The 17,249-nt window shown below is 40.0% G+C and overlaps 1 protein-coding gene across 3 annotated transcripts in view; it reads right to left on the bottom strand.

Moving 5' to 3' along the window:
- PPM1L (protein phosphatase, Mg2+/Mn2+ dependent 1L) overlaps nt 1-17,249 on the bottom strand; it is a 333,683-nt gene that overhangs the window by 241,454 nt on the left and 74,980 nt on the right. The window contains exon 1 of one of the 3 annotated variants that reach the window (XM_082654833.1): nt 9,431-9,564. The exons of the other annotated variants lie outside the window; for them this stretch is intronic. The gene's annotated coding sequence lies outside the window, so the exon portion shown is untranslated. Of the gene's footprint in view, nt 1-9,430; nt 9,565-17,249 lie in introns of those variants that run through there. 3 annotated transcript variants of the gene reach the window in all.

Genomic DNA, 17,249 nt, shown 5'->3' with positions numbered 1-17,249 from the left:
GAGCCTGCATGCCACAACTAATGAAGCCTGCGTGCCTAGAGCCCGTGCTGCACAACAAGAGAAGCCACCGCAATGAGAAGCCCGTGCACCGCAAAGAAGAATAGCCCCCATTCGCTGCAACTAGAGAAAGCCCGAGCACAGCAACAAAGACCTAACGCAGCCAAAAATAAATAAGATTAAATCTTTTAAAAAAAAGAAATTGCAGGTCTCCTGGACCAGAGGCCTCTGCCTGCCACTCAAATACAGGGTAATGATGAATGTGAAAGAAGGTCTGGAGAATATTCCCTGCTGGACATGCCATGCGACTCTGGAAAAGACTCGAGACTTTCTAGGTCTAGGGCAGCCCAGAGAATTCTAGGGCAGTCCAGGCCAGCCAGGAAATTAAGAAATAGTACATGGAGAGGTGAGGGAAAAAAATACAGAGTGATCCCAGAAATGTCAGGGCCAGAAAACGGCACAAATATTTATGTTTAATAACTGCCCACGTAACTGATAAGTCCTTTATTACTAACCTGACATAAAAAATGAAGTCGCTGGGCTGTAGGCTGTCAATTTCTCCACTCCCCAGATGCACTCTCCACTCTGCAGAAGTACTGGAGAGAGAAGGCGGTAGTTTTGGAATAATGAAATTAATTTGTAAAATGTCTGGTAATAAAACTGAGAGGTCTTCATGGGTAACTTGAAGGGGATAATTGAGGACAAAGGATCTTGGAGAACAGCTAGGTTTCTAGCTTCAGTAACTGAGTAGATGGTGGTTTCGACAAATGAGGGGGGGAGGATATAGAAGAAAAATTAATTCAGCAGGAAAGAATGAGAATTTCATTTTACACATGTAGAATCTGTGAAGCTTTGGGCTATCCTGGTGGCAATACCAAGGAGACAGGTGGCAAGATTAGAAGCATGCTCACTCAAGACCCCAATCTGGGGATTATGGTCAGAGAACAGAAACAAAGGGAGTGGCTGAGATGCCCCTCTGTGTATACAAAAGGGCGGGAGCCCAAGACATAACCTGAGGACACCAACAGAAAGTTAAGATGCAGTCAGAGGAAGAGGAGCCTGTGGGGATGTGATGGTTGACATCAGGAGACGTGGGAGAACACACCAGAAAGAAGAGAGTTAAGAGCTTCAAAAGTGGAGGTTATAACAGTGTCAAATGCAGCAGACAGCTCTAGAAAAATAAAATGGGGGAGAAAAGGTACACCAGATTTGGAAACTGGGTCATTGTTGACCTGGCAAGAGCAATTTCAGTACTCTGTTGTGTGCTAGATGCCTAACGACGGTGCACGGAAGAGGGAATAAATGTACAAAAACTCCATTTATCCTGAAATTTAAAAAAAAAAAAAAATCTACCAAGCCCCCCAAAACAGAATCATCTGTACTCCACAAATCATTGTCACCCAGAATTCATTCATTAATTCAAGAAGACATTTAGTAAATATCTACGATGTGTCAGAACCCATATGATGCACCAGGATATACAGATGAATAAAAGATGAGCCCCGCCTTTGAGGAGTCTACAGTTACAGAGACACACACTCATTATCACCTCTTTCAACTTAACCACACTGCGTAGACTCCATGACAATACATAGTGCTAATTACAGCAACAGAGCAGGAAGAAAGTACCTGGAGAACATAGCAACAAGGGACACCAGGACAGAAGTTACACAGGTACTTGGAATGGAGGAAGGGGTGGGGATGGGGGGAAATAGGAAGGGTCATGTGGGGTTGACAGTGGGGGCATTCCAGGCAGAAAGAATCTGGAAAGGACTGAATATTGGCCCAGATCTGTGAGATATTTAGCATATCATGAAGGGATTTTATACCAACCCAAGAATTTGGGGGTAGGATTTTGGGGTTTCTTGGGTTGTTTTGTTTCTGCATGTGTTTGTTTGGTTTGGTAGGCCAGAATTTCACCATTATTTCCAAAGCAGAAACACCAGTGGCAAAGAGAGAACATGTACTAGGAAGGTAGAAGGGTTCCTAGGATCAGACCCCCTATAACTGAGATCAAGAACAACGCTTATTTGAAGTCTTACGTTGTATTTCATGCAAATTCTGCATTCTACCCCATATTCGTTTTCTATATTAAGCAATGTTTTTAAATTAATATAAAATATTGGTTTTCCTCTAAAATTTTTATGTAAAATTGATGCCACAGCAGATGCACCATATTTACACCCCTCACATACATACCCCTACCCACCCACCAGTTTCAATATACATGACCCTGAATGAGTGTCATATATTAACTTCAAACATGACTTTTGACTGTGGGAATCAAGAGGGAGTTTTAAAGAGGAAAGCATTGTGATGTGACTTTTCACGAATATAATTCTGGATCCATGATAGAATATGAAACACTATCAGGTTAGGAGTTTTAAGTTTACATACTTTGCTTAACAGCAACATTACATTAGCTTCAGTCTGAGTTTTTGGTTTATTTATTCCTCCCATCTCACTAATGTTTTTGATCTCTTATATCATACTGACCCTGTTATAATAAGTCTGTTACTGTAAACCACCTCAAGTCTATTTTGAAGTAAACTAGGCATATAAAATTAGCAAAAAAATAAGTCATATGAGATTGGCAAATAATCAACATCGTGATGTTCTGGAATTAGATACTAGTGATGGTTGCACAATTTTGTGGATACACTAAAAACCATTAAATGATACATTTTAAAAGGGTAAATTTTATGGTATGTGAATTATAAAATTATACGCCGATAAAGAAAATATTTTAAAAAGAGCACAGCAAAAGCACTATGCACATTGTTAATGTCAAATATACTTTATAACTAACCGACTGATTTCACTGATAACCCCCATACAGTTTTATGGTAATTCTCAGTTATTCAGCTATCCTAGGTAACAGGAGGTTGTTGTACTTTTGAAAGCTTATCTTATATGTCATAATCATTTTTTGAAATATATCTTTCAAATTGAGCAACCGAACGATACAAACTTTTAAAGGAACCTGATGAGGTATAAAGTATCTAATGCATGACTATAAAACTTAAGAGACAATGAATAATATAAAACAAATATAAAGTATCTGCAGATATTTCCCAAGACAAAAAGGCCAGACTTTTGTATAACAGAAGTTTGTCTTAAAGCAAAATAACTGCAAAGAAAGAGGCAACAAAACGACATGGAAAATTTATATTCTATTAATGAGGTGTAACTTCACCATATGTCCACCAGCTGTTCACAAACCACCTAATTAAAGCCATGGATGAACAAAGTTCCAGACAAAAAGACTTGAAATATGAAAAGCCAAGTCTTTTTTATTGTGGTTCATTATTTTAGCTTGAAGACTTTAGAACTTTTAAAAATAATATATGTGTTTCATCTTCAAGGAGAAACTTCCTTTCCATTTTCTTTACTGGGAGATAATCTTATCAGATGAGACAGTTAAATTTTAACCTAAAAATTGTATTTGAGTTCAACAAATGGTCCTGACACAACTGGACACACCTACAAAAAGCAACTCAAATGGATCACAGACTTAAATGTAAAATGTAAAGTTATAAAACTTTTATAAAAAGCATAAGAAATACAACGAGTAAGTTTTGAGCATCTAATGCACAGCATGGTGACCACAGTTACCAATATTGTATTACTTGAAAGTTGCTAAGAGAGTATATCTTAAATGTCACTACAAAGGAAAATGATAATTATGTGAGGTGTTAGAGGTGTTAACCAACCTTACTGCAGTAATCATTTCACAATATATATGTATATCAAATCATCATGTTGTATACTTTCAACTTATACAATGTTATATGTCAATTATATCTCAATAAAGCTGGAAAAAAATTTTAAAGTGTTAGAAATATTTATACCACGCCCAAATCTAATTGAAAATGGACCACAGACCTAAATCTAAATGTAAGTTAAAAATATGACTGTTAAAAGAGAACACAGGGGGCTTCCCTGGTGGCACAGTGGTTGAGAGTCCGCCTGCCGATGCAAGGGACGCGGGTTCGTGCCCCGGTCCGAGAGGATCCCATATGCCGCGGAGTGGCTGGGCCCGTGGGCCATGGCTGCTGGGCCTGCGCGTCCGGAGCCTGTGCTCCACAACGAGAGAGGCCACGGGAGTGAGAGGCCCGCGTACCACAAAAAAAAAAAAAAAATGAGAACACAGGGACTTCCCTGGTGGCGTAGTGGTTAAGAATCTGCCTGCCAATTCAGGGGACACGGGTTTGAGCCCTGGTCCGGGAAGATCCCAAATGCTGCAGAGCAACTAAGCCCATGTGCCACAACTACTGAGTGTGCGCTCTAGAGCCCATGAGCCAAAACTACTGAGCCTGCATGACACAACTACTGAAGCCCACGCACCTACAGCCTGTGCTCTGCAATAAGAGAAGCCACTGCAATGAGAAGACCACACACAACGAAGAGTAGCCCTGCTCACTGCAACTAGAGAAAGCCCACACGCAGCAACAAAGACCCAATGCAGCCAAAAATAAAAAACAAATAAATTTACTTTTAAAAAAAAAGAAAGAGAGAGAACATTGGCGTAAATTTGTGACTTGGCTCAAGCAATGCATTCTTAGATATAACAACAAAAGTACACAAGACACAAATATATATTTTCCCAATGGACTTGATTGAAATTAAAAACCTTCATGCTACAAGTGATATCATCAAAAAGTGAAAAGAAAGACAACCCAAGGAATGGTAGAAAATATTTGCAAATCATATATCTGATAAGAGAATTATACCCAGAATATATAAGGAACCCTTATAACTCAACAATAAAAAGATAAATAACTCAATTTAAAAATGGGCAAAGGCATAAAAAGGAACAAAACTGGGTCATATGTAGAGATGTGGATGGACCTAGAGACTGTCATACAGAGTGAAGTAAGTCAGAAAGAGAAAAACAAATATCGTATATTAACGCATATACGTGGAACCTAGAAAAAATGGTACAGATGAACCAGTGTGCAGGGCAGAAATAGAGACACAGATGTAGAGAACAAACGTATGGACACCGAGGGGGGAAAGTGGCAGGGGGCGGGTGTGTTGAACTGGGAGATTGGGATTGACATATATACACTAATATGTATAAAATAGATAACTAATAAGAACCTGCTGTGTAAAAATAAAATAAAATTCAAAAAAATGGGCAAAGGAACTAAATAGACATTTCTTCAAAGAAGATACACCATATTCTCTTCATGTGTTTATTGGAGATATATATATATATTGGGGTCAGGGAGCGTGGGTAGGGAGAGAGGGATTCTCATTAAGGAAACATTAATCTAAATATATCTCAATGAGGTATCACTACACATATGAGATTAGCTAAAGTTAAAAAAAAAAAAGTGAAATACCAATTCTGGTGAGGACTCAGAGAATGCAAAGAACCTGGTCTTACTTTGCTTATAGGAATGTAAAATGCTACAGCCACTCTGGAAAAGAGTATGGCAATTTCTTATAAAAGTAAACATACACTTCTTACAGTACCTAGCAATTACAATCTTGGACATTTATCCCACTGAAAAGGAAACTTATGTTCACACAAAAACCTGTACACAAATGTTCATACCAGCTTTATTTGTATTAGCCAAAAACTGAAAACAATCCAAATGTCCTTCCAAAGGGTGACTGGCTAAACAAACTATAGTATATTCATACCGTGGAATACTACTCAGCAATAAAAAGGAATGAACTATTGATACACACAACTTGTATGTATCTCAAAGGAATTATACTGAGTGAAAAGAGTCAGTCTCAAAAGGTTACATATACAATTATCACAATAAAAATTTCAATTAATAAAAAACTCATGCATATGAGATTTATGTATTTTCTTTCTTTTTAAAGATTTTTTTGATGTGGACCATTTTTAAAGCCATTATTGAATTTGTTACAATATTGCTTCTGTTCTATATTTTGGTTTTTTGGCTGCAAGGCATGTGGGATCTTAGCTCCCCGACCAGGGATCAAACCTGCACCGCCCCCTGTATTGGAAGGCGAAGTCTTAACCACTGGACCGCAAGGAAGTCCCAGATTTATGTATTTTCATAAACATCTCTGTGAGGTAGGGAAGCTATCTAGAGCCTGGAGGATTAGCTGTTCTTTGTCCTTCTCTCTGTGGTGAATGACTAAGACTTAAACAGAGGTCCTAGGCCCAGACTGTTTACCAAAAAAAAAAAAAAAAGATAACATATTGCATGGTTCAATTTATATAATATTCTTGAAATGGCAAATATGGAGATCAGATAAGTGGTTGCCAGGAGTTAGGGAAGAGGAAAGGAAAGAAGTAACTGTGGCTAAAAAGGGTAACACGAAGGAGTCTTGTGTTGACGGAACTGTCCTGTATCCTAACAGTGGTGTGATCACATATACATGTGATAAAACTGCATAGAATTACACATGCATACACACACACTCACTCACTTACAAATGGGTACATGTAAAGCCAGTGAAATCTGAATAAGCACTGTAGATTGTATTAAAGTCAATTTCCACATTTTGTGATACTATACTATAGTTATTCAAGATGCTACTTTTGGGAGAAAATGGGTGAAGAGTATAGGGCATATCTCTATTGTTTCATACAACTGCTTGTGAATCTACAACTATCTCGAAATAAAAATCTTTTAAAAATTCAGTTGAAAAACATAAATGGATGGTGAAAAAGTCCAAGAGTTTTTGCAACAGCACATTTTAGTCCACGAAAGAATATTTTCAGATGTGTGATCATTTTTATATATTTGTTGTCACTGTGATGTGGCATATATTTTACTGAGTCTGACCCTCGGAATTCTAGAGGTGATGACCAGTACAGGTATTTGTGATGGCAAAGCAGAAACTAGCACTAAGTGTATGTCAGTTGAAGCTGTGAGGTGAGGCGCTGTTGAGATCATACCCCAAATTCTAAGACTTCACTACTGTAAAAAGAAATAATGGTGGGCTTCCTTGGTGGTGCAGTGGTTGAGAGTCCGCCTGCCGATGCAGGGGACGCGGGTTCGTGCCCCGGTCCAGGAAGATCCCACATGCCGCGGAGCGGCTGGGCCCGTGAGCCATGGCCGCTGGGCCTGCGCGTCCGGAGCCTGTGCTCCGCAACAGGAGGGGCCGCAACAGGAGAGGCCACAACAGTGAGAGGACCGCGTACCGGAAAAAAAAAAAAAAAGAATGGTAATATTAGATTGAATGATTACGAACAAAATCTTAATCTCTTTAATTGCAATGTCAAAATGCTTTATAGATTAAAAACTAAGGGTAAAATATTCTACATAAGAATATCAGTGAAATGAAAACACATTTATAGAATATTTAAGATGATTATACGTCCATGAGAAAAATATCACAATTGGTTCTGTTTCCATGGGGACACCAGCCTAAGTAAGACACAGAAGCATATTGAATGCCCTGGCAGAGGCTGTTGGCTATCCATCAAAACCTGATCTTCCCTCTTCCATGGTAATGGCTACGCAGGGAGGAGACTACATTTCCCAGACTCCGCTTCAGCCAGGCATGACCATGGGACGAAGTTCTGGCCAATGGGATGGAAGTGCATTATGTGGTAGTTTCCTGGCATCTCCCTTAAAAGACAACTCTGATCCCTAAGGCTTTTTGTCTGTTTTTTCTCTCTTCTAGCTCCAGATCCTAGGCTCTGAACACATCCACATCCTATAGGGTAGTAGGAAAGGAAATAAAATACAGGAAAAAGAGTGACACAGCTAAAAAATCAAAAATTAATTAAATTAAACCCACCCAAATCCCACCAACCACTATAACAACAGCTACTATTTTACACAGTGCCCTGAATAGACGTAGCATTGTACGAAATTATCTATTTTTATCTCCATAATAACCCTATAAGGTAAGTATTATTCTCCATTTTAAAGATGAAGAAGCTGAGGCTCAGAGACAACAAGGGCTTGGAATCTGAAGAGACATAACCCTTAACCCCCCTTTTTACCCAGAGGCTCTCTCCACCTCCTCTAGTCTGTATCCCAACAGGTCTCAGAAGGATTCTAGGCTGAGACGCCCTTAGAAGTCTGTTTGGGGCTTCCCTGGTGGCACAGTGGTTGAGAGTCTGCCTGCCGATGCGGGGAACACGGGTTCGTGCCCCGGTCCGGGAAGATCCACCATGCCGCGGAGCGGCTGGGCCCGTGAGCCATGGACGCTGAGCCTGCGCGTCCGGAGCCTGTGCTCCGCAGCGGGAGAGGCCACAGCAGTGAGAGGCCCGCGTACCAAACACACACACACACACACAAAAAAGTCTGTTTGTGTTTTTATCCATACTCTGCCACTGTGATTCTCGGAATAAATTCCACTTATATAGAGAGAAAAGAACCTGCTTTAAGTTCTACCCATGGAACTCAAAAAACGATATGTCGTAGTAGTAATACGCTCAGGTCACCCAGGCAGTGAGTGGCAGAGGGAGGATTAGAAACCAGATTTTTCTGGCTCCAAAGCTTGCACTATGATCTACTTATACCCACACCACAACTCCTCCTGCTAATATTGACACTGTCCTTTAGAACTTAATTTTAGATGTTTAAAAGTCTAACTTCCAACAATGCCTCACACTTCAAAAAAAATTCCATTTCTATAATTTGTGAGATATGAAATAGGAGGGCCAGGAATAAAATTTTTTTAAAGAATTGTTACCTAATATTTGGAGAAATTCTTTTCATAAGTATAACTTTTTAAGTATAGTGGAAGTCAAAGACCACTCTAGGAAAAGAAAATGGAGTGCAGAGGAATCTAAATATTCTTGGTTCTGAGTTATACGCCTTTTGAGTCTGAAAGAGCCAGACAAATATTTAAGCAGAGAAGGAAAAAAACATATACTTTTAGTTAAACGGCGAGTTATAACTAGGCCACATCTCATTTTTATGTCCCAAAGTGCTTAATTTAGAATCGGATTTTAAAAACAATCCTCCACAGGCCAGGTCTGGCCCTTCCAGTTGGCACCTGGACATCAAACTCATGACAATCTGGAACAACTGAAAATAGCTCTGGGCATTCAAACTATCATACAGTAAGGAAGGTCAAATTTGAATTAATGTATTTTAAGCCTGCAAAAAGGGTTTTATACAAGCCTTAAATGAGAACAGGAAAAATAGAGAGAAGAATGACAATTAAGCAGCCAACCCAACCTACATCCCCATCAGCAGCAAAGCCAGAGCTTGCTCAAATTTTCACCACTGTCTTCATCATAAGGCACCTCAGTTCCTAGCTGTGTGCTGTCGCTGCTCTAACTACAAAGCCATTTCTTGCATTTTCTACTTATTCTTGTCCAACGACCTTCACTATTTATACATTTTCTACTGAATAAAGTCCAAATTCCTTTGTCTGGCATCCAAACCCTTTCTGACCTGAATTCAACCTACCTTTGCAGGTTTATTTCCCATTATTCTCCTTCATGAGTCCCTTATTAGAGCCACACAGGTCTACTCACTGTTGAAAAGGCAGGCACGTTCCAGCCCAGCCGCCTTTGGTAATGCCACCAGCATCCCTCCTACACTTCGCCTGGCTGAATCCTTCCCATCTTCAGGGACCAGCACAAGGTCCAGCTCCTGCATGAGTCATCCCCAGTCACCCCAGGATGCATAAAAAGTCTCTCTCCCTCTGAAATCCTATGCCAGTTATGCAATATTCTAATCCACTCGTTTGGGACTCATCATAAACTCTCTCATACTAATATTTCTTTATCTTATTTCTGTGTCTTAATTCCTCAAATAGATCTTAAGTTCCCTGAGGGAAAGAACTTTAGTCTTCTTTATCACTATATTTTATATTACCTCTAACCAGGAACAAATTAATGTTACACGAGCTCCAGCTAACAGGATTTTAAAGCATTCACGCAAGGATGCTAAGCAAACTGCTATTTGAAAGCCAAAGAGGGGAATATATATCATCAGAAAATTTCAATATTTCATTGTTTCCACATTTCATAATATAAGACAATAGTTTCTTTAATCAAATTAAAACTAAAGAAGTCCTAGTGTATTATCAAGTCAGGAAAGGGTAACTACTGAAGACAAAGCTATTTGCACCTGCTGAAAAAAACAGCAATAAGTTTAATCCCAAGTAGGTTTCTCTGCTTGACTCCACATAAAATATGACTGTGCTGCACCCTGCAGTCTATGGAAGAAAAGGATTACAAGAAAGCCTATTCAAAGATTAATCAATGTTTGGGCAGGAAATAATTTTCCTGCTGTTTTAAAAATACTAATCAATTTTCCTCCCAATGTTGTCATTACAAACTGAGAATACACAATTGAGTTGTACCTGCAGTCACCATTTCATATATGGAAATAGAGTTCTGCATTCATTTTCCTTATTCTAGAATCAAAGAAAATGACATGAGTGTCTATAAAACCACAGTTCTCTATAATATTATCTCTGATTCTTTGAAAATAATCTCAATAGTTAAACCACCGTGTTCACTGAGTCCTCCCTGTGAGAATACGGCTGAGTTCTGGGATAGGCCTTAATAAGCAACCTCCCAAGCTCCCTTTTAAGAAGTATGCTATCAGGAGAAGAAATATACAGATAAAGGAAGTCTTGGACTCTGGGAATTCCACGCTGACCCACAAATGTAGATCCAAACTCCCAAGACCAGACTGCCAAATTCCATTTCTGCCCAGGGTCCACACTGGGATAATTCCAGGTTCAAAGACCTAGTAAGCAAATGGTCACACTAGGCCTTCCTGTGGATTCCAGAACACTCAGACCTTATGGAACCCGTTGCAAACTGTGATTCAACAAAAAGTCCCCAGGATGAGTAGACACACATTTTCCCCCCAAGAGGATTCCAGAATTACCTCAATATCACTGCATTCTTAAGCCCATGTTTTGCAAATATTTCATGGTGTTTTCTAAAGGCGCTGCCAAAGGAAACATGTTAAAGGTACCATTAGCAAATGAAGTTGATGTTCCTACTGGAGACCACTCGTAGGAAGATGGTATGTGGAATCTAAAATAAAATGATACAGGTCTTCCCTGGTGGCGCAGTGGTTGAGAGTCCGCCTGCAGATGCAGGGGACACGGGTTCGTGCCCCAGTCCGGGAAGGTCCCACATGCAGTGGAGCGGCTGGGCCCGTGAGCCATAGCCGCTGAGCCTGTGCGTCTGGAGCCTGTGCTCCGCAACAGGAGAGGCCACAACAGTGAGAGGCCCGCATACCAGAAAAAAAAAAAAAAAGATACAAATGAATTTATTTACAAAATAGAAAGAGACCCACAGTCATAGAAAGCAAACTTATAGTTACCAAAGGCCGGGGGGTGGGGGTAAATTAGGAGTGTGGGATTAGCATATACACACTACTGTATATAAAATAGATAACCAACAAGGACCTACTGTATAGCACAGTGAACTCTACTCCATATTTTGTAATAACCTATAAGGGAGAAGAATCTGAAAAAGAATAAATAAATATATGTATCTCTCTGAATTACTTTGCTGTGCAGCTGAAACTAACAAAACATTGTAAACCAACTAAACTTCAATAATAAATAAATAAATAATTTTTTAAACAAAGAAGATGAAATGTTCTGGGAAAAATCCTCTTAAAAGAAAACAATCTACCTTCACTTAAGCCAGCATTTCCCCAGCTTATCTGAAATCCTACTAATATTTCTCTGGGGCTATCCCTCTTCACCCATGGGTATTATGCACTATATGTCTCATCCCTACTACTAAAGAAATTCAAATAGGAAAGATGCATGCATTCATGTTATACATATATATTTTAACATCTTTATTGGAGTATAACTGCTTTACAATGTTGTGTTAGTTTCTGCTGTATAACAAAGTGAATCAGCTATACATATACATATATCTCCATATCCCCTCCCTCTTGCGTCTCCCTCCCACCCTCCCTATCCCACCCCTCTAGGTGGTCACTAAGCACCGAGATGACCTCCCCATGCGATACAACTGCTTCCCACTAGCTATCTATTTTACATTTGGCAGTGTATATAAGTCCATGCCACTCTCTCACTTCATCCAGCTTCCCCTTCCCCCTCCCCGTGTCCTCAAGTCCCAAGTTATATTTTTGGCGTCACTTAGGGAAAGGCGTACCAAGGCACCTCTCAAAGTGACATTCATTACTTTGGCAAATTTGCCATAGTATAGAGTCCGTGCAAATTCAAACCTGAATGCATCAGCACACCAGAGATTCCAGACTTCACTGGCAGATCCACGGTAACCACAGGCTAAGTACAAAACCAGAATGTCAATTTATTAAATTACAATTAACAATAAGTACTCACAGAAACACCTACATTCTGACCTGCAGAACCCACCCATCCCCTCCCTCAGCTAGATCCACTTGGGAAGCCAAGTCATAAAAAAATGGTGAGCACACAAACAGGGGAAAAAAGTGGTTAGATGAACTGCATTTTTAATGGCATCAGACTAAAAAAGCGAGCCTGATGTGTCCCTCTCATAATGTCTTGTTTTAACAATAAACCATAACAGCAATGAGCAAAAGATTGGTCTGGGGGTAAGAAGCTTTTACTCCTCCTTAATCTCTAGCAGCCCTAAAACTCTTCTGTCCATTCCTGCAGATGGGCAATTGCTGCCTTTTCAATCTTCTCTAAAGCGTAGGGAAAAACATTAGAAAGCTGAATTAATTTTTATGATCTATGCCATACAATTTGAGTAAAAACAGTGAGTTTACTATGCAAACACAGCTCCAAAATAGGTCTCCTAAAACCAAGCCCCCTTTTAACCCCAAAGCCCCTCCAATATAGAAAATCTGGAACTCCTTCTGTATCATAATCCTCAACATCCATTGGCAACTCTTGCCCTAACTCCATCTCCTTAACTAGGGATGGCCTCATCAAAGATATTAAAGTTAGGTCCATTATTATGGCTGCCTCCCCTAACACAGTAATTTGGTCACTTCCCATGTTTACCTTTAGAAAGCAAGGTTTTGGGAGTTGTTTTTTTTTTTGGCTGCGTGGGCTTTCTCTAGTTGCGGCGAGAGGGTGCTACTCTTCGTTGTGGTGCATGGACATCTTATTGAGGTGGCTTCTCTTGTGCAGCACGGGCTCTAGGCGCACAGGCTTCGGAAGTTGTGGCACACGGGCTCAGTAGTTGTGGCTCACAGGCTTAGTTGCTCTGCGGCATGTGGGATCTTCCCGGACCAGGGCTCGAACCTGTGTCCCCTGCATTGGCAGGCGGATTCTTAACCACTGAGCCACCGGGGAATTCCAAGGGTTTTTTTTTTAATGTCTATTTAAGGATTGAAATGAATTTGACATGTTTTAGTCCACATGGTATTTTTCTTTAATTGGGAAATGTCACAGTCAAAAAAAAATCAAGACTTCTGGCTTCTGACTTCAACTCTCCTCCTAAAAAACCTGGAGAGTTTAGCCAAGTCGGACAAGGATGTAGCTAAATACAACAAGCTGAAGCAGAACACAGCTTTTCCTTTACATGGGTCATGCGTCCTCTGGTGCTCACCCTGACTGCCCACCACTCCCTGTTGCCTCACAGTCACTCTCGGTGGATATCTACACTTGCCAGCCCCTGCTTGATCCAGCATGGGCTGATGTCACAATTTAATTCACAGAGCCCAATCTTACTGCACAATGTTTCCAAGTTATTATGGGTGAGTTCACTGCATTGCTCAAGTTTTCCTTATATAATTTGCCATTCCCTCTGTTACTCTATAACCATGAAAGGAAGGCAGGAAGGCAGAAAGGCAACCAGTCTGCCTAGGAGTTTAAGGCAAAACAAATCCTAGAATCCAGTGTTGGATCCTTTAACCTATGAGCTAAGGTCAATCAGAAGGGACCTACCACGTAGTACCCGAAACCTCCTTTTTTCAACTCATTTCTAGTTGTCTCTCTTCCATTTCTACCCCATGAACCTAAGTTATGAAGCTTTCTGTAAATATCTCCCTACTCTACCCCAAGAACTAGCTATATTTGCAGAGCCCAGTGCAAAAGGAAAATTCAGGGTCCTTTTTCACAAATTGTTAAAAATTTCAAGATAGTGACAGCTGAGCATTAAACCAAATACAGGTTGACCCGGGCAACCACACAAGTCACATGCTCATGAAGCCAGCCCTACTCTCTTCCTCCTTTCTAACCAAGCTCTACAATCTGTTTCTGGCCTCCAAGGATCCTGCCCTTGGCTTGGCAATCTGAATCTGACCTCATTTGCTTCTGACTCTGTTTCCTGCAACAAAGACAAGAATTCCTTTCCCTGGCAAAAAGACTGGCCTTCTTGACAAGACGTACAGCATAGCATTTACATCCACATGGTCTGTGACCCCAGCGCTATTCAGTGAAGCAAGAGTCATTTAAAAATAAATAAATAAATAAAGAGGGCAAGCATTTAAGGCCCAAATGAAATGTCATTTTGTTAGACTTCCTTCTTTACATGCACAATTTTACCTTGATAGTAACAGGGACTTGAAGTCAAGGAAACTCATTTGTTTGTCTTTTATAAACTCATGTTTCTGTTCTTATTTATCACCTATATAATTTATACACTTATAACAATATCATTTTTATTTAACTTTTTTTATTCCTCCTTTCTTTTGCCATTCAACCAACAGACCCAGATGGTCTTACATAAGGTTTTCCAAAGCACAGCACATACACACGAGATGTTTTTAGATGACATAAGGGTCCTATTTTTATATGTAGTTAATTACTTTAAAGTGAACTGGAAACAATATAATGAAACAAATATGCGATGAACAATTTGAACAAATATAATGAACAATATAATGAAATCAATCTGTGAATAGTTATTAAAATTTTTAGTGTATTTAAGTAAAATAAAGTCAATTTAATGAAAAATATTAAGAAAATAACAGTAGGAGTGGAGCTCAGAAAGTAAAAAATGTCAAGATGGGACTCAAATAATTAAATGTAGAAAATATTGCCTTAAATTATAGGGCAAGAGAACTCTGTTTCTTAAGATAAAATGAGCATTTGTGTCTTTTTCCTCCAGTGAAGCTGATATCTCCTTAAGAAGAGCAGTGGAATACCAATTTGCATTTAGAGAACATTATTTGGGGTTTCCATAATCCTTATCAAATGAGACTGGTAAAAATCCACAGAGAGGTCAAAAAGAAACCAACCACTCTAAGGACCTTAGAAATGCTTGGAATATACATGGTAATAACCAAGAGTGCTTCACTGACTAAAGCTGGGCTGACTAGAGGAGTCCATTCAGAAAGCACAGAACGTGTCCAACCTCCACTAAGCTAGTCTACTACTCATGTACAAGGCAGATGCTACAGGGACACCTATATGCAACAATGACACTAAACTTCCAGTGCTGGCCCTGTCAAGGGTGAATCATGTGACCTTAAGTGCTATGGAGGGAATGTTTGTGTCCCCCCAAAATTCCAGTGCTGAAGCCCTAACCTCCAATGTGATGATATTTGGAGGTGAAGCCTTTGGGAGATAGTTTTAGAGATGAAGTCAGGAGGTGGAGCCCCTATGATGGGATTAGTGCCATTATAAGAGGAAGAGGAGGAGACTGGAGCTTTCTCTCTCTCACTACCAAATAAGGACACAGCAAGAAGGTGGCCAACTGCAAATCAGGAAGAAAGCCCTCATCTGACACAAAATCTGCTGGCAATGACACCTTGATCATAGACTTCCCAGCCCTGGTCATCATTTCCCAGCCAGGGATCACTAGGAGCTAAGGGGAGACTACCAACACTGGCTCGGAACATGTCAGGCACTGCGCTAGGTGCTTTGGATTTCATCTTCACAACAACCTACAGATTTAAGTACTACTACAACATCCATTGTACTGATAAGAAAACCAAACCTCAGACAGCTTAAGCTTTGTTAAGATAACATAGGTGGCAAAGAAGAGGGAGCTGGGACTCAAATCTAGATTTCTTATACCTCTGCTCACTGCTTCACAGATTCTAAGCTTCTCACAAACAGCCTGTCTGACCCTAGAAGGCGGCATAACAGATTATGGGTGGAAAAAAACAAAACAGTTCCCATGAACTAAGCAATGCAGAGGGCCTTAGCCACCTGGCCCACATCCTTTCTGTACCCAGTTTTGTGTAGCAGGGGTCATCCTAGCTTGGTTAGATTAACTTGAAATAGTATTTTAAACAAAACATCTTATTACATAATTTTGAGCTCTTTAAGCTTAATTCCACTCAAATTAGATCACGATACTGGGGTATCACAAAGGATTGCTGGCAAAAAGAAAATATATATAAACAAAGCCTCTACTGCCATCAACTCATATTTGAACCACACCTAATACTCCCTTGCCCCCAACTCACCACTGATTTTTATTAAAAAGTTAATTCAGACCATACACAGGTTGATTTTAAATCATGTGGCCACTAACGAAAAACCCAGATTCTCCCTGGCAACACATGAATCATGTTTAAACAAGTGCGTTCCTATGCATCTAATATTAAACCCTCTTGGGTGCTGTCCAAGGTAGGTGCAGGCTATAGCTGATACTGTTCGACTAAATTCCATCCCCAACACCTAACACAGTTCCTGGCATGGAACAGGAATTTGCAAAATGTTTTACTGATTTGTCATCTGTGCCAAAGTGGGCAATTAGAAAGCTTCTTTAAATAGTTCTTAAATACTCTTAGGTCTGCTACTGCTGTAACCTTAGGCATGCTTACAAGTAGCAAACTTAAGGCTATTTTTAAACTACTTAAACTCGTTTTGAAATTGCGTGAGAAAATACAACATCAAGACGCATCAGAAAAAAATCTGGAGTATAGTTTTTAGGTCTTAATTTTCCCCACTGTAGAATGTGTAACTGTATATTGAGGATAGAATCTGACCTATCAATCTCACATGGATCTTGAGGTCAAAATATTCATCGATAAATGCAAAGACCTTAGAGTCTAATTTCCAGAGCAACAAAGTATAAGTATGATTTGACTTATTTCTCTTCTATATAAATCCAAACTCCTCTAATCCATTTAGAAAATGAAAAACTAAACTTTCAGGGTGGCATGGGATTACTATAAAATCCTCTCACCCCCAGGAAAAAGTTTATAAATTACCTCCATTCGTGGCTTTACCCTACCTCAAACTCATGCCTCCACAGGAAAATTTATATGGTTTTTCTTTCTTTCTTTCTTTTTTTTTTTTTGGCTGCATTGGGTCTTTGTTGCTGCGGGCAGGCTTTCTCTAGTTGTGGCGAGCAGGGGCTACTCTTCGTTGCGATGCATGGGCTTCTCGTTGCGGTGGCTTCTCTTGTTGCGGAGCACAGGCTCTAGGCGCGCGGGCTTCAGTAGTTGTAGCACACG

This window comes from Grampus griseus (assembly GCF_964374135.1).
Source record: "Grampus griseus genome assembly, chromosome: 5".
NCBI classification, from domain to species: domain Eukaryota; kingdom Metazoa; phylum Chordata; class Mammalia; order Artiodactyla; family Delphinidae; genus Grampus; species Grampus griseus.
Note: the sequence above shows the minus strand (reverse complement) of the source record. Positions and strands in the feature narration are given on the sequence as shown.